Source organism: Oncorhynchus mykiss, chromosome 2 (genome assembly GCF_057628025.1).
Source record: "Oncorhynchus mykiss isolate SJ-2025 chromosome 2, ASM5762802v1, whole genome shotgun sequence".
NCBI classification, from domain to species: Eukaryota; Metazoa; Chordata; class Actinopteri; order Salmoniformes; family Salmonidae; genus Oncorhynchus; species Oncorhynchus mykiss.
The window spans coordinates 37,601,477-37,628,945 of NC_143023.1; positions in this window are offsets into that span (position 1 = coordinate 37,601,477).

Below are 27,469 nucleotides of genomic sequence, written 5' to 3' on the forward strand. Positions count from 1 at the left end.
GGCTAACTGTTTTGTGGTATGTTTTTGGACTTTTGAGTACCTGAGATATAGTTTCAGCAAACATTTGTTAACAATTAAGAAGAACTGTAAAGAGGACTATATTTGAAAACACCCTTTGATGTTCTATCGTTAGAGACATAATAGACACTGAAAAGAAACACACATGCCCGCAAACACATGGTTGTTTTTTGGGAAAATGTAAAAGTTGATTCACATTATCTTAAACGAGTGCAGTTAGTTATCTAAATAGCATGGAAAAGGTTAAGAGCACAATTTCTCTGCTTCTGTCTAACCCTCACCAAATGATTCCTTTACAGCAGGGTGACTCATTCCTCTGATGTTCCAGGTGGGTATGGTAATCAAATCAAATCAAATGTATTTATATAGCCCTTCTTACATCAACTGATATATCAAAGTGGTGTACAGAAACCCAGCCTAAAACCCCAAACAGCAAGCAATGCAGGTGTAGAAGCACGGTGGCTATGAAAAACTCCCTAGTAAGGCCAAAACCTAGGAAGAAACCTAGAGAGGAACCAGGCTATGAGGGGTGGCCCTCTTCTGGCTGTGCCGGGTGGAGATTATAACAGAACATGGACAAGATGTTCAAATGTTCATAAATGACCAGCATGGTCAAATAATAGTAATCACAGCGAACAGGTCAGGGTTCCATAGCCGCAAGCAGAACAGTTGAAACTGGAGCAGCAGCACAGCCAGGTGGACTGGGGGCAACAAGGAGGCATCATGCCAGGTAGTCCTGAGGCATGGTCCTAGGGCTCAGGTCCTCAGAGAGAGAGAAAGAGAGAATTAGAGAGAGCATACTTAAATTCCCACAGGACACCGGATAAGACATGAGAAATACTCCAGAAATAACAGACTGACCCTAGCCCCCGACACAAACTACTGCAGCATAAAAACTGGAGGTTGAGACAGCAGGGGTCAGGAGACACAGTGGCCCCATCCGATGATACCCCCAGACAGGGCCAAATAGGCAGGATATAACCCCACCCACTTTGCCAAAGCACAGCCCCCACACCATTAGATGGATATCTTCAACCACCAACTTACCATCCTGAGACAAGGCCGAGTATAGCCCACAAAGATCTCCGCCACGACACAACCCAAGGGGGGGCACCAACCCAGACAGGAAGATCACGTCAGTGACTCAACCCACTCAAGTGACATACCCCTCCTAGGGACGGCATGGAAGAGCACCAGTAAGCCAGTGTCTCAGCCCCTGTAATAGGGTTAGAGGCAGAGAATCCCAGTGGAGAGAGGGGAACCAGCCAGGTAGAGACAGCAACGGCGGTTTGTTGCTCCAGTACCTTTCCTAGCCCGATCCAACAGGTCCCAGACGTGCTCAATGGGATTGAGATCCGGGCTCTCCGCTGGCCATGGCAGAACACTGACATTCCTGTCTTGCAGGAAATCACACATAGAATGAGCAGCATGGCTGGTGGCATTGTCATGCTGGAGGGTCATGTCAGGAGGAGCCTGCAGGAAGGGTACCACATGAGGAAGGAGGATGTCTTCCCTGTAATGCACAGCATTGAGATTGCCTGCACTGACAACAAGCTCAGTCCGATGATGCTGTGACACACCGCTCCAAACCATGATGGACCCTCTACCTTCAAATCGATCCCACTCCAGAGTACAGGCCTCGGTGTAACGCTCATTCCTTCGATGATACGTAAACGCGAATCCAACCATCACCCCTGGTGAGACAAAACCACGACTCGTCAGTGAAGAGCACTTTTTGCCAGTCCTGTCTGGTCCAGTGACGGTGGGTTTGTGCCCATTGGCGACATTGTTCCCAGTGATGTCTGGTGAGAACCTGCCTTACAACAGTCCTACAAGTTCTCAGTCCAGCCTCTCTCAGCTTATTGCGGACAGTCTGAGCACTGATGGAGGGATTGTGCGTTTCTGGTGTAACTCAGGCAGTTGTTGTTGCCATCCTGTACCTGTCCCACAGGTGTGATGTTCGGATGTACCGGTCCTGTGCAGATGTTGTTACACGTGGTTTGCCACTGCGAGGATGATAAGCTGTTTGTCGTGTCTCCCTGTAGCGCTGTCTTAGGCGTCTCACAGTACAGACATTGCAATTTATTCCCCTGTCCACATCTGCAGTCCTCATGCCTCCTTGCAGCATGCCTAAGTCACGTTCATGCAGATGAGCAGGGACCCTGGGCATCTTTCTTTCGGTATTTTTCAGAGTCAGTAGAAAGACCTCTTTAGTGTCTTAAGTTTTCATAACTGTGACCTTAATTGCATACCATCTGTAAGCTGTTAGTGTCGTAATGACCCTTCCACAGGTGGATGTTCATGGGAAACAGTGTTTAAACCCTTTAAAAGGAAGATCTGTGAAGTGAATTGGATTTTTATGAATTATCTTTGAAAGACAGGGTCCTGAAAAAGGGATGTTTATTTTTTTGCTGAGTTTATATACACAGGGATACTGATACAGTGTCAATGTGCGGGGGCACCGGTTAGTTGAGGTAGTATGTACAGTACTCAGGCCCAGAAGCTAGGTTATGCATATTGGTAGCATTGGATAGAAAACACCCTGAAGTTTCTAAAACTGTTAAAATAATGTCTGTGAGTGTAACAGAACTGATATGGCAAGCGAAAACCCGAGGAGAATCCATCCGGAATTTTTATTTGTTGAGGTCACAGTCCATTCAAATGCTTGTCTATTGGATATTCAAAGGAATTCCTCCCAGATTGCAGTTCATATGGCTTCCAGTAGATGTCAACAGTCTTTAGAAAGGGTTTCAGGCTTGTTCTTTGAAAGATTAATTAATAATTGTAGTTATTCAAGGTGGCTCTCATTTTGACTGTAGTCTGTGGCGCGTGTGGATGAGGGCGTGCACTTCATTATTTATCTCCGGTATTGAACATACCACATTCTGTCTTAAATGTTATTGTTTATTTACATTTATTTACAAGTTTATTGGTAACTTTTCGGATTCCTTTGTCTGCATGTTGAACGGAAAACGGGTGGATTACTGAATCAAACGCGTCAACTAAACTGAATTATTTGGGATAAAAAGAAGGACTTTATTGAACAAAATGACAATTTGTTGTATAGCTGGGAACCTTGGGATTGCAAACAGAGGAAGATCTTCAAAGGGAAGTGATTTATTTTATCGCTATTTCTGATTTTTGTGATGCCTTTTTAATTTTTAATGCGGGTGTATGCGGGGTGCTGTCCTCAGATAATCGCATGGTATGCTTTTGCCATAAAGCCTTTTTGAAATCTGACAAAGCGGTTGGATTAACAAGAAGTTAAGCTTTTAAACGATGTAAGACACTTGTATTTTCATGAATGTTTAACATTATGATATTTCACTAGCGCCCCACCTAGCCCAAAGATGTTTTAAAGTGACTATGCATAGATGACAACGGATAGTAGCAGTGGTGTAAAGGGGGTGTGTGGGAGGGGCAATGCAAATAGTCTGGGTAGCCATTTGACTAGATGTTCAGGAGTCTGTCTTATGGCTTGGGGATAGAAGCTGTTTAGAAGCCTCTTGGACCTAGACTTGGCGATTCAGTAACGCTTGCCGTGTGGTAGCAGAGAGAACATTCTATGACTAAGGTGGCTGGAATTTTTAGGGCCTTCCTCTTACACCGCCTGGTATAGAGTTCCTGGATGGCAGGAAGCGTGTACTTCTTCATTGCATACAAATGTGTGGGTGCCACACCCCCAAATACCCATTAACAACAATTTCTTATAGATAGAATAATAATATATGCATTATTCATGGATCACGGATGCAGCATTTTTGTGCAGGAGAATGATTTATTTCAGTTTCAGTTCATCTGTGTTTTGCCCAATAGAGAATCACAGATGACTGTATATTAAGAATGTGCATTTAGTGGTTGTGTATTACTTCTCTCCCTTTGAGATTTAGAATTCTCATCAAATATCCATTATATTTAACATATGTGGGCAAAAGAGTGGGTGTCTTAAAGTGCAGTGTCACTGGGGTGCATAATATGTGAAGTGAACTACTGCAGAGAGGAAAGTGGTGAAAAACAAGTAACAAGTTAGTGAACTACTGTTATGAAGTTCGCTGTTATGACTGTGACAGTGCCCATGGAAATGACAATGGAAGCTGACATCAGAAACTGGAAGTGGATTTTATTTGTCTGCTTTCTTTTTCTCCTTCTTTTTCCCCGAGAGTGCTATCGATTTTCAGTCTGTGCAACTCCAGGCCAGGTCTGAATGAAATGGGAGTTTTAGAGTCATATAAGTCTGTCTTATACACAGAACATAGTGTACATTTTCTGTCCCTTTGTGACTGTCACTACAGTAGATCTATACCCCTAAAAGTTTTGATAACATGTTTGTGTAACATTACCTTACCTTACACTGAGTATACCAAATATTAGTAACACCTTACTAATATTGAGTTGATTTTGTATGAATATGTCTGAATAATTCCCTCACTCTGACTCAAACAGAATATAGAGTATACCTTTTATACGGGCCTAAAGTTACATTTAACAGGAAGCTCAACCGGGCGTTTGAGGTAATTTTTATAAAGAATGTTAAATACAATTAACCCTCCTGCTGTGTTCCGGTAGGATTGGGTTGATTTACAATGTTTTCTCTCTGAAAAATGTATTTCATTTAATCTGATTGTCAAAGGTTCCATGACTTTGTCCACACAGGGCATCTGAACACACAAATTACATTTTGATGATTTTCATGACATTTTTGGTGATTTATTTAACTTGTGTACACCTGTGGTGTTCCCGGTCAAAAATGACCGGTCAATAGATATGAACGGGTGAGACTACAATTCGTGTATAAAATTGAGTTCAGGCACATTCCCATTCATCAGATGGACACACTTCCTCTCCCAGACCCTCACATGCATGTGTGTTGAAGTACACACACACACCTCACTCCCCTTCTTGGCTTCCAGGGCAACCCCCACGGGAACCTTTCCCCAGTAGAATCTTTCCCCCATGGGAATCACACCTGTTGGAATTCTCACAAACAATCGCAACAGTGTTTCAATAATATATAGAACTTTTCTCACAGCTCTGGTATATAAAGCTTTTTTGAGGCCTTGCTCACAATTCATTCTGTGGCAGCACAATGACCAAACAATATACTGTATGTGAGGCTCTTGATCGTATCTTTGATCATGACACTGGTGAGGAGGAGAGAGTCCGTGTTAAACTTGGACACAAAGCAGTCTGTGATAAATAGCACAATATGTTTCATCTGAGTATCTTTTATAGTCAAAATAATCCATACGTTATGATGTTTTTACTCAAAAATGGGTTATATGAGCTCAGGTGAACAAGGCCGACAGGCCATAAATACTAAATAGAAGTTCAAAACTTGTAATGTTCACAAGAACTTAAATTGATCAAAAGACCTAACCCAACATTAGGTGATAATATATGTATTAGTATGGATTTATAATCAGATATAATGTGGCGGTGATTTTGGACCGGGAATACAGAATTAATTAACATGAAACGAATACCATAGGAGGGATAAACATATGGGCTTTGCATGGCATATGTTATCATCTCAACCAATGTAATTTAGTAAAATTATGAGGTTTTCATTATCAGACTCCCATATTTTTTTAACATTCATTCAAAGATGGCTGAAAATCAGGAAGCGAACGTGACCAAACCAAACCATTTTTGTTAATACTGTGGTCCAAAAACGTGAAACCGAATGTCCTGCCTCACCGCTATAACCCCACGGCTACCACCCCACGGCTACCACCCCAGAGCCCGAGACCATCCTTCCCACCTTGTGCCTGGCAACTGCACTCAGCTGGGGTATCGGGAAACAGGTCTGGGATGCGCAGCGGTCCCAGCCGAAACCTGTGGGATTCATGCCTGATGCTGTCCGCTCCGCAGGCTTGCCTGCCACCTGGGCTCCCGGGTGCAACAACACTTTGGGTGGACTACCATGGTTCTGGACGTAACAGCCTTTGTCACCGCCGGCATGGTCTGTTTACGGAACAAGACCCCACAACAAGCTCCGGCTGGCCTCCTCCAACCTCTGCCCATCCCTCATCACCCCTGGTCTCACAGGCCAGTCCTCTGGGTTCCACCCCCAGTCTAACGTCAGTCGGAGCGAGCCAACCAGGGCCTCGAGACCACCCTGCGCTGCCTGGTCTCCGCCAACCCCACCACCTTGAGCCAGCAGCTGGTGTGGTTGAAATACACCCTTCCCTGCTCTGCCAAAGGCCTATCACCGTTTGAGTGTTCCCTGGGGTATCAGCCTCCACTTTTCCCTGAGCAGGAAGAGGAGGTTGGTATACCTTCTGCCCAGATGTTTGTCCGTCGCTGTCGTCGTACCTGGAGGAGAGCCCGGTCAGCCTTCCTCAAGATCACCTCGAGGTTTCGACAACAAGCGGATCACCATCAGACCCCAGCTCCCCGGTATCGTCTCGGGCAGATGGTATGGCTATCCAATCAGGATCTTCCCCTCCAGGTGGAATCACGCAAACTCTACCCCCAGTTTATCGGCCGTTTATCGGCCTGTTCCCCATATGCAAGATCATTAGCCCCTCTGCTGTTCGTCTTCTCTTGCCCCGTTCCCTTCGTATACATCCCACCTTTCATGTGTCCAGAGTCAAACCCATGTCTCACAGCCCTTTGTCTCCATCTTCCCCATTACCCCCTGTGTATTTAGACCTGTGTTCTCTGTTTGTCTGTTGCCAGTTCGTCTTGTTTGTTCAAGCCTACCAGCGTTTTGTGTCTCAGCTCCTGCCTTTTCCAGTTTCTGTTTTCTCACCCTCCTGATTTTGACCCTTGCCTATCCTGACTCCGAGCCCGCCTGCCTGACCACTAGGCCTGCCCCTGACCCTGAGCCTGCCTGCTGATCTGTACCTTTTCCCCCTCTAGATTACCAACCTCTGCCTTACCCTGACCCTGAGGCTGCCTGCCTTGACCTGTCTATTGCCTGCACCTGATGGGATATTAAACTATTGTTTATTCGACGTGGTCTGCATCTGGATCTTACCTTCATACATGATAAAAAGGTAAGAGGAAGTTTGGTGACAACACCTGAAGTGTGCAGAGATAGGAGTTTAGGTTAAAAAAAAATACTACAGTCTGGAAATCCCACTTAAATTGCAAGTAACTATTTCAGCTTTAGCCGATGGAGGATTTTTATTTGTTAGACTATTGAGAGGTTTTGTTATGAAACCTCTTTCATATCAAAATGTTGACCATCATTAAATGATGAGCATACTTGGCATGCACAGTGATGCGTGTGCATTGTCACTGAATTGATGTACAATTGGGCCAAATTCAATTAACACTTTGTTCAGCAGTCCTGTCAGCAAATCATTTCTAATTATGACCTTCGATAATTATAATAACTCCATATTGTTGCTTGGGAAAAAAAGGAGCAACACAGCATTTCCCCAAATATAAATGCCTCTGACCATTACCATACTTACTTGCAATTGTCATGTACCCACATACTTTACAAGAACATGGTGATTTTCAACACACATTCAAATGTAATAACCCCACTTCTTTCAAATGGAAATAGACTTGAGAATAATTACAAACATGAGAAAGAAATAGAGAGTTAGAGAGAGATACAAAGAGAAAGAAAATAGAGAGAGAAACCAACAGAGGCAGAGATAGAGAGGAGGGAAAGAGAGAGAGAGATTTGTCAAATTCAGGACCTAAATAAATACATACACATCTGTAAAAGACTGACTGACCATCCAGAACTTGGAACTTGAGCAGATTCTTCTCTTTAAAAAAGTTCAGCCGAGATAGAGGAACTGCACAGATGGTGGTTAACTCTCTGCAAGCAACATGGGACAATTAGTATGTGAATTGATGATGATGCAGGCTCAGTACTAATTGGAGGCTGGTAAATGAATGCAATTTCTCCCTACATCTCAGTGGGCAGAAACATCAGGTAGCAGTGTTATAAGTCTATTTCCATAACCAGCTCTGGCAGCATATAATAATAGATTGATCATATGCGATGTGCAGCCAATCTGCACCTCGACCAGGAGCACTAATCACACACAGATTGCATTAGCGAGGCAGGATTTGGCTTTAAAATAATTAACCAGAGACAGTGTCCCATTCTACTTTCTGGGTCTATTCAGGAGACAACAATTCAAATGTTTGGGGAATGGAAATTCATCTTTGGAGATTACATTTTTATAGAATGTGCCATTCCCTGTACTGCCAGTCATCTGCCCCCAGGTCTCTATTTGAGTAAATGCTTGTTCACACCACCTATGAAAGCAGACCCAGCTTTGAAGTAATTTGACGCCAGACACTTCAAAAGCAATACATATTGATGCCGCTGCGTATCCCCAGTGCAGCAATCTTATGAAGGCATTTGGTAGTCTTCCAAATCTCATACATAAAGTAACATTTTCCCATTTGGAGACAAAGTGTGTGCGTGTGTCTTCGATAATTTAAGGTATGATGGAATATCAGTACAGGCAACAGATGTTTGAATAAGTGTGCATGAGTTCAGGTAGCGACTGTAGAGCAGATGTTTGAACCGCTTGACAGCACAAAGCTCCATATATAACCTGCTCTTATTAACTGGCTCCTCTCTGTAGTAACTAGCAGACATAAATGATAACTCCTTCAAGTTTAAATTAACATCTGCTGCTGCTCACGCATTCATGACCATAACATGTATTTATGTTATGAATACTTAGTGTAAGTGTAAAAACTGTAAGGCAGTCATTGTGCCTATTGCCGTTCAACTTCTCTGTAAATTGTTGTTCACCTTCATTGTAAAGCACCTATAGCGCCCATTTCAGTTCCCCTTCATTGTAAAGCACCTATAGCGCCCATTTCAGTTCGCCTTTATTGTAAAGCACCTATAGCGCCTATTGCTGTTCACCTTTACTGCAAAGAGATTATAGCGCACATTGCTGTTCACCTTTATTGTAAAGCACCTATAGCGCCCAATGCTGTTCACCTTTATTGTAAAGCACCTATAGCGCCCAATGCTGTTCACCTTTATTGTAAAGCACCTATAGCGCCCAATGCTGTTCACCTTTATTGTAAAGCACCTATAGCGCCCAATGCTGTTCACCTTTATTGTAAAGCATCTATAGCGCCCAATGCTGTTCACCTTTATTGTAAAGTGCCTATTGCGCACATTGCTGTTCACCTTTATTATAAAGCGGCTATAGCGCCCATTGTTGTTCCCCTTCACTGTCAACTCAGGTTGTAGTGACCAATGTAGCTGAACTAAGCTGTGGTGTGTATTTTTACCCCTCAGGATAACAAATACTTTCTCTACATTACAGAATGTGGGGAATCTGTTTGTGGAATCCCTCTGATAAAGTACAATGGATATGCTACTTAGGTTTGTCTTCACACTTTCATTTAGCTGATGATATTATAGTGATAGCTGTAGTTGTAAAGGATATCACGCTGCTTGCTGAGTTAGTAACACTTCCTCCTGACTCGGCTCACGAAGCTCGAACCTGGGCCCTATGCCTTGTCAGCACACAACTCTCCTCCTGATGCGTCTTACCAGTCGGTGCCCCAGGAAAAGGTAGCTATTCACTGCCGCAAGCAGGGAGTACGTTTCATACGTCCCAGTGTTCTACATTCACCCCTGAAACTTACTCAACAGCTGATCGCAACTGTCGATCCGGGTCACAACACCACCGTAAAGGACGTCACGCTGCTTGCTTGGCGAGTACCACTTCCTCCTGATTAGCCTCGCACCGAGGATCGAACCCAGGACCTCTGCCTCCTGAAGTGTCTTACCAGTCAAAGCAAAATAGGTGAGCCAGGACTAACGCACAAACACCGGAAAACGAACAACTCTGACATTCCACGGTCGACTGGGTATTGCTCAATTATCGTTATTGCTCATGTATATGTTGTTTATTTATTTCATCCTGATTGTGCCTGGGCTGGCAGTCAAGCCACTTGGGAAGCCTGGCCTGGGAATCTTTCCTCTGCTAAGCAGTCTGGCATTTCTCAGAGCTCGCGGTCCCCTCCAGGAAACCAGCAGCAAGAAGCAGTAAATCAATAGGAGCGCCGCGAGGGCAAATGACAACCCGTTTAGGTTGGCGGCCTAGTTCATTTCACAACATGTGGCCTGGCCTTCTAAACCAAAAGCAGGGTCTAGGGGAGAAAATATTTCCCTGCACTAAAACAGATTTGGCGGCAGGTGGTCCTGGGTTTTGTGAGTGAGCTGCCCATACACTCCTGCTGCCGTGATATTACATAGGAGCCGAGAGAAAACACCATTGTTCATCGACCGCTATTTTCCAAGCCTGCTTTTCCACCACAGCTCCATCAGTTCAATGGATCAATGATAGTCGCTTTGTCATGGTCTTTATTCATCAGTCAACACAGTGATAGCTTGATAAAGCACCATTTATCATAATACATAATCTACAGTGTTTAGGCTGCAGTGCATCTTATTCATATTCTACAGACTGGTGAACTGAAGTCATACAATATGTTATTAATGGCCTGATAGTGTTTTTTTTTTTGTATACGAATAATGAAGTTGTTGATTTACAACCATAATCACGATCTATCTGCCATTCTAAGTTTCTCTAAATACGGAATAGGCAGTAAATACCGTGTCTCTGTATTTCCAGTATGACTTTGAATGCATTTATATAGTGTGATTGAACATTGCAGAAGAGACGTACAGTAGAGGAGACGACCACCTCAAGTTTTCAGGTTCAAAGAAAGGATAAGAGGCTGCTCCAACTACCACAATAAAATAGATTACGCTTTTACTTTTATGAACCCAGTGTGAAAGGACCATAATCCTCGGGGCCCAAACAGAGGAGAAATACATTCAGGCCATGTACCCAAATCCACAACAATTTGTCCTAAGCAGCAAAGTCACCCCAGAAAAAGAGGCATAAAAACTAACTTAGGGATGAATAATGGATGTGAGGCAAAACTAAATTATATGAACGTTATTTATCTGATTGACTGGTGGTGTGGTGGCGAGTTTCAATTTCCGCTCCCTCGCTCACACTTCATAGCCTCTCACTCTGTGATCTATAATCTTTACATTTCAAGAAAGTACAGGACCTTTTTTCTCCCCTTCTCTCCCACTCCTTATAGTCAGGGCGGTTGTCTCCTGCTGCTGTCTCGAAGGCCCCTGTTATATTTATCATATGCAAATTAACCTAACAGCAAACATCATTATCATGGTTCCTCTCATTTTCCTTGAAGCTTAACAAAGTTGCACATCTACCTTCTGGGAACATCTGGGAGATTTTTACTCATACGGTTGTTATCAGTAACTCCTGAAATTAGCAGTTTCACAGAGAAATTAGTCAGAGAGGCAATCAAATAAACTGTAATACATCTACAGGTGCATATATAGGCCTACACTATGGCCAAAGTTGATAGGCAATTAAGCCTTTGATTGTTGGAGAACAATTCAATCGCTATGTGATTGATGTATATGGAAGTTATAGCCAGAAGGTAGCATGACCAAATGAGATCTCAGCAAATGCATTGTATGGTACAGTAGTTCCCAGCATCACTCTGAAAAGTCCCTCTGCATACTGTTTCCTAGTTAGTTTTTATTGAGTTGTCAATTAAGATCTAATTTGTGGAGTTGACATGCTTTGTTGAGTCATTTTCATAGATACCTCCTATACATAGCACCTCGGTCCGCTAAGGACAAATTAAAGAATTGTGAAATGGAAACGTCAAATTGACCTTCACAATATAAATGATCCAGTGATATCATGATGCCAACAAATTATGCATTCGCTTTGTACAAGCTAAATGTATTTCAATGTACACTGTAAAAAGTGAAAATGTGTGGATCCTCAATTTAACAGATGCTTTTGGATTCGTTTTATTTTTTTCAACCTATTTCTTGTGGATTCAATGAAGCATCCACATTAGGTTTATGCCATCATGCTTGCAAAAGCATATCTATGACATCATGATGCCACAATACTGTACATGTAGCTATTATGTTTACTTTGATACCAATGTTGTTAGCTACAACTCTTCACCTTCACCTTTGCCTGGGTATCGTAGCTAGCTGGCTTTGCACGTGGTTGGGTGGTTGTTGAAGTTATTAGCTAGCTAGCTAACAAACCACATGTAATGCCATATCAGAGTGTTTAAGCGACCTAGCACAACTTCAACATCCAACTACTCCCAACGCTAGTTAGCTAGCTAGTTTCTTTTAAACAGTGTTGATCACATCTGAGCATCATGGAGACTTTTCTGTTCTCAACATTGAATGTACTTGGCATTTTCTCCCCAGAATTTAATTCACACAGCACCTGTTGGAAGGTTGGACCTGTTCCTTTCACTGCTGTTAGTAAGTCATTATAATATAGAGTAGCACGAAAAATAATATTATTGCTGGTGGTGGAAACAAAAGCTAGGCAATGGAAGATGGATTTGTCACATCTGCTCCTGCTCATCATGTGTCTCCTTGACCTGGTGACTGGTCTCTCTCTCTCTCTCTCTCTCTCTCTCTCTCTCTCTCTCTCTCTCTCTCTCTCTCTCTCTCTCTCTCTCTCTCTCTCTCTCTCTCTCTCTCTCTCTCTCTCTCTCTCTCTCTCTGTGTGTGTGATTGTGTGGGCAGAGACAGGTGTGCTGGAGTCAGAGCAGATCCCCACCAGCTGCAACCTGTTCCATAGTCAAGAACTCTACAAATACTCAGCACTGCCACTTTCACACTGCCAGATCGTAATCTCTGTTCAGTCAATCTATGTTTCTAGCCGTTTGTTACTATTCAGATCCTGTTATCCTGCTGTGCCTGTTTTCCTTGCCTGACGCTGTTTCCTCTCCGCTATAGTTCTGCCCACTCTGACTCTGGTCCCTGTCTCCAGTCCCACGTCTCGGCATCCTGCTACTCTGTCCTGGATTCCACACTCTACTACTCCCTTGGATTCCCCTCTGGACCTGTTACCCTGTCTCAACCCCTCTCGCTCCAGCCTCAGCCTCCGCATCTGGTTTCCATGTACACGCCTGAGCTTCCCCTGACCTGCACTCCATCTCCCCATGTGTTTCAATAAATACCTTGGTTACTTCATCCCAGTCTCATTGTCTGAGTCTGCTCTTTGGTTACTCTGTTCCACTCCGTGTAACAGGATTATATCAAACAAAATAGCCTAACGTAGTAACATGCTGTGTCACAGTCTATTCCTAACCACAATTCTAATTGGGTGTTAATTGGACTAAATTGGCTTCTGGCTCCATGTGGCATTCTGATTGGGGACAAGTAAAGTCTCTTTTGTCTTCTCTATTGTTATTCCAGTGTTGCGATGAATGTGGAAATGCAAAGATTGTGGGAGGTTATTTCTCAAACATTATAAACTTGATCATAGGCATTATGGACGTAGTCATAAATACCCATGCACTTCAATTTCCCATGCACATTCTAGACTTGGAATGCTTTATGGAGCCATCTGTCAAGAAATCACCCTATCCAGAGGTACTCAGTAACAAAAGTCTTATCTAAGTTCACGTGCCATATGTGGTCATAATCAACTTTTCTGGGTCGCTTGTTTGTTTTTAATGCTTTACTGGGAAGCTTATCAGAAGTAGACTTAGTCATGTTATTTACAATGGAGCTGATAGTGCAGGGTGAGCTGCACAAAGCCGTCTTCCTACTAGGGCACGCCATCTCAGTGCAACTCTGGTTCATAGGCTCATGATTACTGCATACAATAGCTGTAGGATAAACAGAAGTATTCGGTGCAGTTAGGGGTACAGCAATGAAATGACTTACATTGTGTTTGCCAATGCCGCTAGGACCATATGCATTTGATGCAGTAATATGACGACTCATTGTCACAATGGTAGGGATTAACTGAGCTGGTCTCGGATCATTGACCAGTCATTGTTCCAGCGCAGCCTTGAAATGCATGGACAGAGTCCAGGAGTCCAGGAGCCAAGATGATTTGGATGGACTCCGTCATTCCTGTAGAGTATCTACTTTTTCCAGAAGGTGTCAAAGTTATTTATAAAAGTGTCTCCAGCAGAGCTAGAGTAGTCTTTTAGCCAGATGTGTAATACCAGCAGTCTGCTGAATCTTTCACGATGGTACTGGACCTAAAATGATTGGTCATTTTTTGGAGCCTTTTAATGCTAAAATCAGTTCTTTAAATTCCATTTTCAAATGTTCCGAGTTAGCCCTCCTGATGTCATTTGACCCCACATGGACTACGACAGTGTCAGCTCAAGGCATCTGTGGTAGTCAGTCAGAAGCAGCCTTGTTTTGTCCTGTACTCGTGCTCCTGGGTAGCAGTGTTTTTGCAATGGGAACCGAGATGTTTCTCACCATAGAGCTGACTATGATGACAGCTGGTGATGTTGAATGGGCAGGTCTCTCAGACAGCCTCATGGTCTGATGAGTGTGGGAGCTCCGAGGATCTGAACCCGAGGTAGAAGCCACATGAGAGGCAGACAGAACCGAAGGCACAGGTACCTCCAGATACAATCTTGAATGGGAAGCCCCCAATGAAGAGGGTGACGTAACCTCTAGATCCAGGGCGGCAAAGCTGTTGGTGGTCTGTGTCAGTTCTGGGCTCAACATCTCCATGGAGACCCCCGTTGCCAGAGGACGCTTTCTTCCACTTCCACGGTGAGTGACATACCTCCATGGCTGGTTGGTTGGGACAAGAACAGCTCCGTTCTCCAGGGAAGGGGAGACCCCTTTGGGGATGGAACCCTGTCCAGCACAGTCCAGCCGGCTGTGGATAGCCAACCCAGCGGCAAAACTTCCACCAGAGCAGCGTCCGTCTACTGGGGTGGAAGAAAATGTAAAAGTAGGCGGGCGTGGGTTCCCCGGTAGCTTGTGTAGGTTTGGTACTTGTTTGCTGAGAGTAGTTTCTTTGCACCTGTAGTCCTCCGCAAGCATGCAGTTGCTACATTGAAAGTCAGTGCGGTCCACATTTTCCTGGAACAAAGCAAAGTAAACACAGCTCCTGCAGCACTGGAAACATTCAATAGTGGCCTCCATTTGAGACCGCCAAGCCAGCTAGGCAAGCTGAGCTTTCGTGTCCCTCCCCTATGTGGAATCTGGCAGGATGCCGAGACAGACACAGCAATTTAGCCCAACAGAGACGCAGGATCGAAAATAAAATAAAAGTATATAAAAACATTGTCAGCTTTTAACTTGTTGCGTCCAGCAATCCCGTATCCGGGAGCGTAATTACAGCCTCAAGCTCATTACCATAATGCAACGTTAACTATTCATGAAAATCGCAAATGAAATGGAATAAATATATTGGCTCACAAGCTTAGCCTTTTGTTAACAACACTGTCATCTCAGATTTTCAAAAAATGCTTTTCAACCATAGCTACACAAGCATTTGTGTAAGAGTATTGATAGCTAGCATAGCATTAAGCCTAGCATTCAGCAGGCAACATTTTCACAAAAACAAGAAAAGCATTCAAATAAAATAATTTACCTTTGAAGAACCTCGGATGTTTTCAATGAGGAGACTCTCAGTTAGATAGCAAATGTTCAGTTTTTCCAAAAATATTATTTGTGTAGGAGAAATCCCTCCGTTTTGTTCATCACGTTTGGCTAAGAAAAAACCCCGAAAATTCAGTCATTACAACGCCAAACTTTTTTCCAAATGAACTCCATAATATCGACAGAAACATGGCAAACGTTGTTTAGAATCAATCCTCAAGGTGTTTTTCACATATCTATTCGATGATAAGTCATTCGTGGCAGTTTGGTTTCTCCTCTGAAGCAAATGGTAAAATACACGCAGCTGGAGATTACGCAATAATTGCAACGGAAGACACCAAGCGGAGCACCTGGTAAATGTAGTCTCTTATGGTCACTCTTCTTATGATATGCCTACAAATACGTCACAATGCTGCAGACACCTTGGGGAAACGACAGAAAGTGTAGGCTCATTCCTTGCGCATTCACAGCCATATAAGGAGACATTGGAACAAAGCGCATTCAAAATCTGGGGCATTTCCTGTTTGAAATTTCATCTTGGTTTCGCCTGTAGCATCAGTTCTGTGGCACTCACAGATAATATCTTTGCAGATTTGGAAACGTCAGAGTGTTTTCTTTCCAAAGCTGTCAATTATATGCATAGTCAAGGATCTTTTCGTGACAAAATATCTTGTTTAAAACGGGAACGTTTTTTCATCCAAAAATTAAAAGAGCGCCCCCTATATCGAAGAAGTTAAACCGAGGTCTTTAGTTCAGGTTTCGGCGTCCAACACCATTTAACAACAACAAACAGATTGTGTTGTACATGCCGGTTGTATTGTTGTATATGCCGGTTGTGTCCATTGAATGTGTAATTGTGAAAGACATTTTCCATTTTGGGTTATAATGAGTCATGATGTTTTGAACCAACCTAATATTTAGATGTGCAGGAACTTCATTTAATTACAGCCCCGGTGATGTACTGGGCTGTATGCACTACCCTCTGTAGTGCCTTGCCGTCGGAGTCCGAGCAGTTGCCATACCAGGCAGTGATGCAACCCGTCAGGATGCTCTCGATGGTGCAGATGTAAAACCTTTTGAGGATCTGAGGACCCATGCTAAATCTTTTCAGTCTCCTGAGGGGGAATAGGTTTTGTCGTGCCCTCTTCGCAGCTGTCTTGGTGTGTTTGGACCATGTTAGTTTGTTGGTGATGTGGACCCCAAGGAACGTGAAGCTCTCAAACTACTCTACTATAGCCCCGTTGATGAGAATGGGGGCGTGCTCGGTCCTCCTTTTCCTGTAGTCCTCAATCATCTCCTTTTTCTTGATCACGTTGAGGGAGAGGTTGTTGTCCTTGCACCACGCGGTCAGGTCTCTGTGTATTACAGTAATAACACAATGCAAAACCTAACTGGATCAGCATTATGAATTTGCTGAGTATGGATTACTCCTTGAGTCATTGCTTATCACAAAACAACATTTTCTGTATATTCCACAGTAGATTTCAAGACTTAGCTGATGACAAGGCCTCGCCACACTTGTAAACTGTCTAGAGTGCAGCACATTATCCCCCCAAAATTAAGGGCCTATGGAAACTGAACTATTGCTCTCGAAACCTCCCCCGATTACTCAATCTCACAGTCCTATTGCTTGCCTGAGATAAGACGAAGAATCCATGCAGCCGAGGCTTATCTGAATATAACACGCGCTCTCAGGAGTATGGGATTTCACCCCAAACTCCTTTACCGGGTCCGTGCATCAGGTATGACCCATTATTGTGGGAATTAGCTTTTTTCTCCTTAACCACGAGCGAAGCCACATCAATAAGCGATAAGAAGTTTCACTCAACTTAGATAAGAGGCAGGGATAGAACTTTTAGCACAAATATCGATTTGGAGTTCTCAAGAATGTCTTTAATTTCTCTGTATTTTGACTGGGATGACTCAGGCTTCTGAGCCTCTGCGTTAGTTTGTTCACTAATAGTCAATATTACTTTTAGTTATTTACTAGTTGTAATGCCTTGAAGGCTGCATTCAGGCACACTGTAAATGAAAATGTGAAAACAGTTTCTATCATCTCCTGCTTATATCAGTGAAGGGCTCCCGAGTGGCGCAGCGGTCTAAGGCGCTGCATCTCAGTGCTAGAGACACCACTACAGACCCTGGTTTGATTCCAGGCTGTATCACACCCGGACGAGATTGGGAGTCCCATGGGGTGGCGCACAATTGGCCTAGCGTCGTCCAGGTTAGGGTTTGGCCGGGGTAGGCCATCATTGTAAATAAGAATTTGTTCATAACTGACTTGCCTAGTTAAATAAAGTTTCAAAAGATATAATAACCTGTAACTCAAAGCCACTTCAGGATAGTTAGGGCACTGTACTTTTAGCATGTTTTTTCTTCTCTGTATATGGATCACTGCTGTCCTCGTAGACATGTATAACAGAATGTTTGTAAAAGACTTGGCTTTGTTCTTTGTTGCTTTTTTTGCTCAGTATGATCATTATTGTCATTAGTGCTAATCTAGGGGCAAATGCCTGAGCAGATGTCTGTTCTGAGGCTAAAACAGAGGAAGGATTACTGGCAGTAAGAGAGAGTCCCACTGCTCAGAGAACATGCCATGAGTGATGGTCAGAGTCTGAACACTGCCAAAAACTCAATAATTACATACTGTTGCAGTCAAAATAGCAGAATTAAGAAAATAATGACCACTGCAGGGGTTTCGGAGTGCAACTTTGAACATGGCCACCAAGAACTATCAGTAGGAAGCTAGTATTTGTGTTTTTTGAGATATGAGACTTCATGGCACAAACATAATAATGTGTTATAAAATAAAGTTGTTGCCATTGATCTGTGTGGCTCAGATCTCAAAAGTAATTTTGCTAAGACACATGACACTACTTACACTAGCTTAGGGTGTCCTAAAATATGCATCATATCAGAGGTCAAATTATATGTGAATGCTAAACTGGTGTTCTCACTGCTTTCTCAAGAAGGCTTAGGACAGCCTATATGCTGCAATGTCTGCAGCACTGTCAGCCAATTGCCACTTTTCTACAAGTTGGTGTGAGGCCATGGAGGGTGGGGGAGGGTAGAGAGATAGTGGTGTGACTCCACAATGCAAATATCCATTCATTAATCTAACCTGGCGTTTACTATTGATTTCCCATCAGCCAGGCAGAATCAAAATGCCTCTCACACGTCAAACTGGGGTAAGGATGGTAGTTTTAACTCCAATGTTCTTCGGTTAGGTCTGCACAGCTTGTGTGTGAGTGTGTGTGTGTGTGTGTGCCTGTGCTTGTGTGCCCCCAGGATCCTTACGATCAATGCCAAGCAGAGGAAAAGTGCACAAAGGAATAAGACAGCCGAAGGAAATGAACCAAATTCAATTTCAGCCTGCGCTTCTTTAGCTGTCCGCCACACAAAGAAGTAACTTATTATGAGGAGGACGCCACAATCACTATTATTCAGACCCTGATGAGCTACCCTCCATTTGATGGCACTTTTCAATTTACCTCATCTAACAACAATCCCTGTATTATCAACATGCACTGTGAAGGGGATTTACCCTCCATTTCAATGAAGAGGGTTGCATGAATTTCAGAGTCTAGATTGATGGGTGCAGATGGGGGTATTGATTTGCTCAACAGATAACCCATCAAGCACAGTTGATCTGGGCCGATTCTGGCTGAAAGGCAGGGCACTCGGCTGAGAGTCAGACTCGGCCGATGTCATGTGGCCCGAGTCTGGGCTGCCTTAGGCAGTATTACTTGTGGCTAGGATGCGAGGATTGGCATCTGGCCAATTCCGGTATGAGTTATCTGGCCCAAATGTATTACTTGGGGCTCAGGCGGATTGGGGCTACTCTCTGGAAGATGATTACACGGGCTGTTTATATAACATTTAATTTATTTATTTATTTTTGCATATTTTCTCATTTTTTTCTATGATAAAAAAATACAATTAACATTTAAATAAAAGTCTTTACGATTCCTGTTTAAGTTGTATTTGAGTATTTTTATACTTTGTGCAAGGCAATTGATAAGCATTAAAAACTGTGGATTTTTTTTGGTGGATGGCTATAATTTGTATGCATAAAATGTATAATAGTAGTATTTAAAATTATTACATTTGGTAATTTTGTGTACGTTTATTTTCATTTTGCATCGGGATGCTTCTGGGGGGCTTCTGGTAAGATGCCGGCAAAGTCGGCATCTTTCCGTTAGATGGAAACGGCCTGATGTTCTTGGGCCTATTCTGGGCAATCATTCATTTTGATTCCGGCACCCGATTCCGTGTCGATTCAATCAGTTCTGGCCCACCGGAAGAGGGCCGCTTCTGGGCCCGATTTCTTATTGCTAGCTGGGAAGAAATCTTACTTGTTCAAGCATTTTGTGTGTGTGTGTGTGTGTGTGTGTGTGTGTGTGTGTGTGTGTGTGTGTGTGTGTGTGTGTGTGTGTGTGTGTGTGTGTGTGTGTGTGTGTGTGTGTGTGTGTGTGTGTGTGTGTGTGTGTGTGTGTGTGTGTGTGCGCGTGTGTGTGTGTGTGCGTGTGTTGGTTACTTGTATACTAAGGAGCTGAATAAGCAAAGTGATGACTCAGGCAGACAACATAGATTCAGGAAATTGGTTTGTTGGGGTGTAACAAAAGGCCTGTTGTTCACTGTAGTGAAATAGCTTTAACCTGTGACTCTCTCACACTCTCCCTCACATAAACACATTCTGTCTCTCTTTCTCTCACTCTCTCTTGCTTTGAGATGTGTGTGGGTGTGTTGTCTAAAGCACTGGTGCTATGAGTTTCAGAGTCTGTGTGAAGACTTGAGAGGTGGTTCACTTCAGACCCTTTGTGAAGTGATAAGGGCATAGGAGTGGTGTTTTGATGGTGGAAGAAAAGCACTGCATTGCTGAACTAACAGCACAATCTCAGTGGCCATATCTACAGAAGATACATTTCTTAAACCAATAAGACAAAAAATATCCATTTGAATGTACTGTAATGTTCATTGAAGACATACCCTCATCATTGATGACTGAATGGATTTAAAAATAAAGATCTGTGAATAAAATGATTTATTTGTGCCAGGCTAGCTATCACATTGCTTTGTTTCCAAGGGCAGCAGCGTGGCAGAAGGGGCTGCTAAAAAAATACCAGGATTAATCATACTGTAGCTTTACCTCCACCACAGGTATCAGACTCTGACGGGCTGCCCCCAGGTGGTGAGACTAGGTAACAACATCTCCACCCCGCTGATCCTCAACACTGGGGCCCCACAAGGGTGCGTTCTGAGCCCTCTCCTGTACTCCCTGTTCACCCATGACTGTGTGGCCACGCACGCCTCCAACTCAATCATCAAGTTTGCGGACGACACTACAGTGGTAGGCTTGATTACCAACAACGACAAAATGGCCTACAGGGAGGAGGTGAGGGCCCTCGGAGTGTAGTGTCAGGAAAGTAACCTCACACTCAACGTCAACAAAACAAAGGAGATGATTGTGGACTTCAGGAAACAGCAGAGGGATCACCCCCTTATCCACATCAACGGTACAGTGGTGGAGAAGGTGGAAAGTTTTGAGTTCCTCGGCGTACACATCACGGACAAATTGAATTGGTCCACCCACACAGACAGCGTTGTGAAGAAGGCAGGCTGAATTTGGCTTGTCAACAAAAGCACTCACAAACTTCTACAGATGCACAATCGAGAGCATCCTGTCGGGCTGTATCACCGACTGGTATGGCAACTGCTCCGCGCACAACCGTAAGGCTCTCCAGAGGGTAGTGAGGTCTGCATAATGCATCACCGGGGGCAAACTACCTGCCCTCCAGGACACCTACACCACCCGATGTCACAGGAAGGCCATAAAGATCATCAATGACAACAACCACCCGAGCCACTGCCTGTTCACCCCGCTATCATCCAGAAGGCGAGGTCAGTACAGGTGCATCAAAGCAGAGACTGAGAGACTGAAAAACAGCTTCTATCTCAAGGCCATCAGACTGTTAAACAGCCACCACTAACATTGAGTGGCTGCTGCCAACATACTGACATAATGCCACTTAATATAATGTTTACATACCCTACAATACTCATCTCATATGTATAGGTATACAGTACTCATTTAAACTGATACATCTTGATGCATCTACTGCATCTTGCCATCTTTATGAAATACATGTATCACTAGCCACTTTAGACTATGCCACTTTGTTTATATACCCTACATTACTCATCTAATATGTATATACTGTACTCTAAACCATCTACTGCATCTTGCTTGCCTATGCCGTTCTGTACCATCACTCATTCATATATCTTCATGTACATATTCTTTATCCCTTTACACTTGTGTGTATAAGGTAGTAGTTGTGGAATTGTTAGGTTAGATTACTCGTTGGTTATTACTGCATTGTCGGAACTAGAAGCACAAGCATTTCACTACACTCACATTAACATCTGCTAACCATGTGTATGTGACAAATACAATTTGATTTGATTTGATTGTATCTATATGTCAGTAATTAACAGGGTCAAAACGGTCATTAGCTGTTTTTATTTCAATATTGTAGACGGGATGCTGCCAAAAGCAGGAAATACATTTTTGCTCTCCTCTCTTCTTTCCATCTCTCCATTAGAGATGCTAATCGGTCATATGTAAGTATCTTTCATCTCTCCTGCTGGCTAAGTGAGCATGGCAGCAAACCCATCCCCAGTGCTGCACTGTAAAAAATGTCCCTGTAAATGTACAGCATTATCCTGGCACCAGAGTTACCAGCTTACTACTGTAATTTTGCTTTACAGCAGAGACGCTGTAATGTGTTTTACAGTACTATTTTCCTCACTGTAAAGACATATTACAGCATCCTTGCTGTACATTTACAGGAATACTGTAATGTTTTACAGTAAGGAAAATAGTACTGTAAAGCAAAATTACAGCATTAAACTGACACACTGTGTGTGTTTCAATCCTCCCTCTCTATCTCTTTATCTCTCGACCTCCCTCTCGACCTCCCTCTCGACCTCCGAATGCTCAGCTATGAAAGGCAACTGGCATTTACTCCTAAGGTGCTGACCGGTTGCACTCTCTATAACCATTGTTTATATTATTTGACCCTGCTGGTCATCTATGAATGCTTGAACAGGTTGAAAACACAAAGCAGTCAATGGAAAAGATAAGGTATATGTTTTACTCATGTCTGTCTCCCTTTCCCTCTCTACGTTCTCTTTATCCCCCTCATTCTCTTTTCACTCCATCCCCTTCTTTTAATTAATTAATTTTCTTTTTTATACAACATACTTGCAGTGAAGCCGCTCAACAACTACACCACACCAGTCATCCAACAGACTCCCATTCAGAGGGACACACAGAAGTATCAAGGGTCAATGCCTTGCTCAAGGGCATGTCAACATCTCCCACAAGGCCCAAAATAGGGATCTGAACCCTCCTATATCCCCCCACAGTTCCCCAAAAGCTGCCCCTCAACCATCAGACCCCTCCCACAGTCCCCCCCCCCCCCAATAAAAATAAATAAAATGAAAACAATAATGGGGGGTGAGGAACAGTGAAGAGGCGACTCCGGGATGCTGGCCTTCTAGGCAGAGTTCCTCTGTCCAGTGACTGTGATCTTTTGCACATCTTAATCTTTTATTCTTATTGGCCAGTCTGAGATATGGCTTTTTCTTTGCAACTCTGCCTAGAAGGCCAGCATCTTGGAGTCGTCTCTTCGCTGTTGATGTTGAAACTGGTGTTTTGCGGGTACTATTTAATGAAGCTGCCAGTTGAGGACTTGTGAGGCATCCGTTTCTCAAACTAGACACTAATTTACTTGTCCTCTTGCTCAGTGGTGCAACGGGGTCTACCACTCCACTTTCTATTCTGGTTCGAGCCAGTTTTCACTGTTCTGTGAAGGGAGTAGCACACAGTGTTGTACGAGATCTTACATTTCTTGGCTATTACTCTCATGGAATAGCCTTCATTTCTCAGAACAAGAATAGATTGATGAGTTTCAGAAGAAAGTTATTTGTTTTTGGCCCTTTTGAGCCTGTAATCGAACCCACACATGCTGATGCTCCAGATACTCAAAAAGTGTAAAGAAGGCCAGTTGTATTTCTTCTTTAATCATAACAACAGTTTTCAGCTGTGCTAACATAATTACAAAAGGGTTTTCTAATGATCAATTAGCCTTTTAAAATGATAAACTTGGACACAACATGCCATTGAAACACAGTGATGGTTGCTGATAATGGGTCTCTGTAAGCCTATGTAGATATTCCATTTAAAAAATCAGCTATTTCCAACAACAATGGTCCTTTACAACATTAACAATGACTGCACTGTATTTCTCATCAGTTTGATGTTATTTTAATTGTTTTTTTCTTTCAAAAACAAGGACATTTCTAAGTGACCCCAAGCTTTTGAGCGATAGTGTATATCTTTCAACTATGCTGTGATGTTTAACGTACAATTTCAATCTAATCGAATAGAATCCATAGATTGCGAGGTGAAGATAAATAATTTTACTTATATTATTAGTACATATGTAATTGACTGACCCAGTCTCTCAAGATCTCCTAACAGTACTATTTCTAGGGTCAATTTTAGATAAATGTTATGCATTTTTAGCCATTCCTGAACCTGAGACCAGAAACAGGCTACCTGAGGGTCTATTGATTCTGTATCCTCACAACAAAATCTGCAGAGCTTCGGGTATTTTATGCCCAAAATATTCAACATTTTGTTGTTCGCAATAATTCTTTATAATAATTTTAGTCTTGAATCTTGCAATGTTTTATATATCAACTCATACACCATGTACCATGGAATCGGTACATCAAAAATCTTTTCCCCACAATTTTGCAATCAGTACGTCACAGTTGTCAACATCCTGGTCCTCAAATGAAACTGGTATACTTTCCTATTTATGCTATTTTTATTCCTCCGTAAGACAGACCAGTTCTCTATCTCTTCTCGCTGTCACCTGCCTCCTCCAGTGTTGGGGTGATGCTGTAATCAATTGGTTGTGCTCTTGGATTGAGCAGACCGTCCCATACAAGTCTGATAATGCCATGAAAGACATAACTCTACCATTCCAATTTACAATATAATTTAAGAACAAAATACAATTTTCAAACATCTTTCCCCTAAATACAGGTATTTTATCAATCATCATATTTGAGTTCAGCCATAATATTTGTTGTAATATTTGTTCTATATTTTCAGTGGGATGAAATTGAAATTGTAGCCAGCTCTGCAATGCTTGTTTGAAAAAGAGAGATTAATCGAAACTGAGACATGGCGATCTGCATAAAGGCAAATAGGCCATTTTAAACAATGGATGAGCTTTTCTTAGTAATCTACTTGAGATCCATTTAGGGTTCAAATAAATCTTTTGATTAAGAGAAGCTTTTAGAGAGAGTTTAAGTGCTTTTAAATGTAATAATCTCAACCCACTATATTCATTATTTAGATAAGCACACTTGATTTAGTCTGGTTTAGCATCCCAGATAAAGCTAAATGTTTTTTGCTCATATGATTTGAAAAACAAATCATCAGGAGTAGGCAGCCATACGTAAGTGAGTAAATTGAGATGTGACTGAGGAGTTAACCAGGGCATTTTTTTCCATAAAAAGACAGGTATTTACCTTTCCTTGGTTGCAGGATCTTGTCTATGTTTACAAGTTTTCTATTAAAATTCATTGTGGAGAGCTTATTTATATATTTTGTGATATGAATACCAAGTATGTCTACTTCACCGCCAGCCCATTTCATAGGGTGACTGCAGGGTAATGTAAAATGTGTATTTTTTAAAGATCTAATACGTAGTATTGCACACTTATCGTAATTAGGTATTAGTCCATAGAGTTCAGAAAAGTTGTCTAGATCTTCAATTAGACTTTGCAGGGATCTAGCTTGCAGACTTAATATAAAACTTGAGTCATCAGCATACATGGACACCTTTGTTTTTAAGCCTTGGATTTCTAATAATCTAATGTTGTTATTGGATCTGATTTTAATAGCTAGCATTACGAAGGCCATGACGAATAGATATGGTGACAGCGGACACCCTTGTGTAACTCCTCGTGACAATTCAAACTCTGAGAGGTAGCCGTTATTTACTATTTTACACCTGGGGTTGCTATACATTACTTTTACCCATTTTATAAGAGAATCACCGAAATTGAAAACATCTAGGCATTTATAAATAAAATCCCGTATTACTTTATCGAATGTCTTTTTAAAAATCCGGTATAAATACCAGGCCTGGCTTCTTAGATATTTCATGGTGTTCTATTTTTTCTAGTAGTTGTCGTATATTATCTCCAATGTATCGTCTATCTAAAAACCTGTCTGATCAGGATGAACAATACCTGGTTAAACCTTTTTAATTCTGAGTGCTATGCATTTCGCTAGTATTTTTGCATCACAACATTGAAGTGTAAGGGGCCTCCAGTTTGTTTTAGATAGACGGGATCTTTATATTTGCCATTTGGGTCTTGTTTTAATAATAGTGAAATCAGACTGCTGAGTACCTGACAGACTACCATTTCTATAGGAATCACAATCTAACAATTGAGCTTTTAGTATATCAAAAAGGCTTGATATTCCTCTACCGGTCTGCCATCAAGCCCTAGGGTTTTTCCAGACTGAAAGGTTTTAATAGCCTCAAAGTTCTTCCTCTGTAATTTGACCTTCTCACCAATCTTTCTGTACATTAGTTAATTTGAATTGTTTGTATTATTTGGAAATAATTCCTTACCATAATCTTCATTCAGTGGGAGAGAAAAAGAGAACATCTGCAAAAAAATGTTGCTTCCTCTTTTAAAATATCATTAGGAGAATCATAGATGACTCCGTCTTCAGTAACAAGTTTCTGCTAATTCAATTTGTGTGTTGGAGATTCAGGAAGAATTTTGTGCATTTTTCTCCATATTCCCTCCAGTTTGCTTTATTTTTGTAATATATTACATTAGATTGTTCTTGAATAAGTCCCTCTAGTTCTTTTTGTTTTTCCTCTAACTTAATTTGTATCTCTGTATCGTTTTTATTGCTATCTACCTGTACTATTGGCTAATGTATTTCCCTTGTTAGCCCTGTCTCTTTAGCCATCCCTTTCTTTCACCCGCTCTGATCTCACCCTCTACATCTCTCTTTCCCCTCCCTCACTCTCCCCCTTCTCTCTCTATCTCCTACCCCCTCCATTCCCTCTGCCACCCCCCCCCCCAGACAGACAGGCAGGCAGGCCGACAGGCAGGCAAGCAGTTACAAATGGAAATGGAGGTTGTTTTGTGCCAACAACTATAAGGGGTTACATTTCCTAAGCTTTCTTATTTCTCCTATATAAAGTATAAGACAAACATTAATTCCTTATGATTAATTATTTTAATGTGTTTTTGAATTGTGTTTATGTGGACTATAGTAGTTAAGGCCAAATCCAATGTTTTATCAAATATTTTGTTTATATATATAGTTGTAGGGATACATAAAGGGGTATTAAAATTCTAAATCAAATAGCTAAATTATTTCATGGTATGACCATCTTAAAAGTTGGTTATGGTAGAGGACATACGATTGATGAGTTGCTTTTCATGTTTTTCTAGATCTACTGTATTGATCTGTAACTAATTAAGAAAAAAACTAAACATGTTACTTTCATCCCGGTTCTCACCATAGCTACACATCTACAATCTATAAATAAAGCATCTGACAATAGTAATATTTTACACACACATAAAGGTACCCATAACCAATCATTTCTGATGAAAAAACACAAATGTATTTCACAGACAGCTACAATCTGGGATTTTTCAAGATGTTTCCACACCAGGTTGAGATTTACGTTTACAATCCCCTGCCCAACGAGCTGAATAATAGCTCAAGTCCATGGCTGGAGAGCACTAAGTGCACCTTTGAGATGTGTTTCCAAATGCTAAAAAGGAACATGTGAAAATGTGAGGTATTTATGGATGTATTGGCCATTAAAATGAAAGATGTATGAATATATGACTGCATCAGAACTCAGGATAAGACCCAGATGAAGTGAGTTCGAATCACAGATGTTTATTAACAAAATAGGGGGCAGG